This window comes from Triticum dicoccoides, chromosome 5A (assembly GCF_002162155.2).
Source record: "Triticum dicoccoides isolate Atlit2015 ecotype Zavitan chromosome 5A, WEW_v2.0, whole genome shotgun sequence".
NCBI classification, from domain to species: domain Eukaryota; kingdom Viridiplantae; phylum Streptophyta; class Magnoliopsida; order Poales; family Poaceae; genus Triticum; species Triticum dicoccoides.
The window spans coordinates 647,077,107-647,078,553 of NC_041388.1; positions in this window are offsets into that span (position 1 = coordinate 647,077,107).

A 1,447-nucleotide genomic window follows, 5' to 3' on the forward strand; every position below is an offset into this window, starting at 1 on the left:
GGCCTTAGTGGAGAAGAGAGAGGGCTGGCCAGGAGGTGGTGCGCGCCCTCCTTGCCCCAATCCGAATTGGACAAGGGGAGGGGGAGGCGCCCCCTCCTTCCTTCTCTCCTCCTCCTCCTTCCCCCTTCTCCTACTTGGACTAGGAAAGGAGGAAACCTACTCCTACTAGGAGTAGGATTCCTCCCCCCTTGGTGCGCCCCTTGTGGCCGGCCGGCCTCCTCCTTCCCTCATTTATATACGGGGGAGGGGGCACCCCATAGACGCACAAGTTGATCTTTAGCCGTCTGCGGTGCCCCCCTCCACAATTTTCCACCTCGGTCATATTGTCGTAGTGCTCAGGCGAAGCCCTGTGTCGGTAACTTCATCATCACTGTCAACACGCCATCGTGCTGATGAAACTTTCTCTCGGTCTCAGCTAGATCTAGAGTTCAAGGGACATCACCGAGCTGAACGTGTGTAGATCGCGGAGGTGTCGTGCGTTCGGTACTAGATCGGTTGGATCGCGAAGACGTTCGACTACATCAACCGCGTTACTAAACGCTTCCGCTTTCGGTCTATGAGGGTACTTGGACACACTCTCCCCGCTCATTGCTATGATTCTCCTAGATAGATCTTGCGTGTTCGTAGGATTTTTTTTTGAAATACTACGTTCCCTAACACCCCCTCCCCCTTCCGCTTCGAGACCTTCTGGCCGAATCAGCCCGGGTTTGCTGGTGCGGTTGCCGCATGGTGGCAAGAGGCTTGAGACGCACCCCACCGTTCCCTCTCGGCCGTCGACTCCTGTCATTTTTGTGCTAAGCGGTCGCACCAATTCATGAAAGGTTAGGGGGGCTAACTTGGGCCGCGACATTCGAGAGCAGAAAAATGCTCTCCTAGAGGGCATCCAAGCGCTCGATCTGCGCGCGGATGCCTTGGGCCTCTCGGCAGAGGAATGGATGCTTAGATACGATTTGGAAGACCAGCTCACGATTATCTACACTAACGAGGAGGCATTCTGGCGCCTACGGGGTACGCAAAATTGGGTCCTCAAAGAGGACGCCAATACCGCCTACTTCCAGGCCATCGCTAACGGCCGCTGGCGCCGTAACTCCATCCCGTTGTTTTAGGATGGAGAGACCCTCCTGCAGCAGCCGGAGTCCATCCGGGCCCATGTAGATGGCTTTTACAAAGAGCTATTCTCTGCCTCCCCTCGGGGAGAGTTAGCTCTTGCCCATGATATATGGCCGCCCCGCTACTGTGTTTCAGCGGTAGATAACGTGGCACTAACAGCACCGTTCTCTGAAGCTGAAGTGTGGGCGGCCATTAAGGGCATGAAGACGTCCTCGGCACCCGCCCCGGATGGCCTCCCGGTGAAGTTCTTTCAAACCTTCTAGGAGATCATCAAACCGGAAGTGATGGCCCTGTTTGAGGAGTTCTATGTTGGATACATGGACCTCACCAAGCTTAA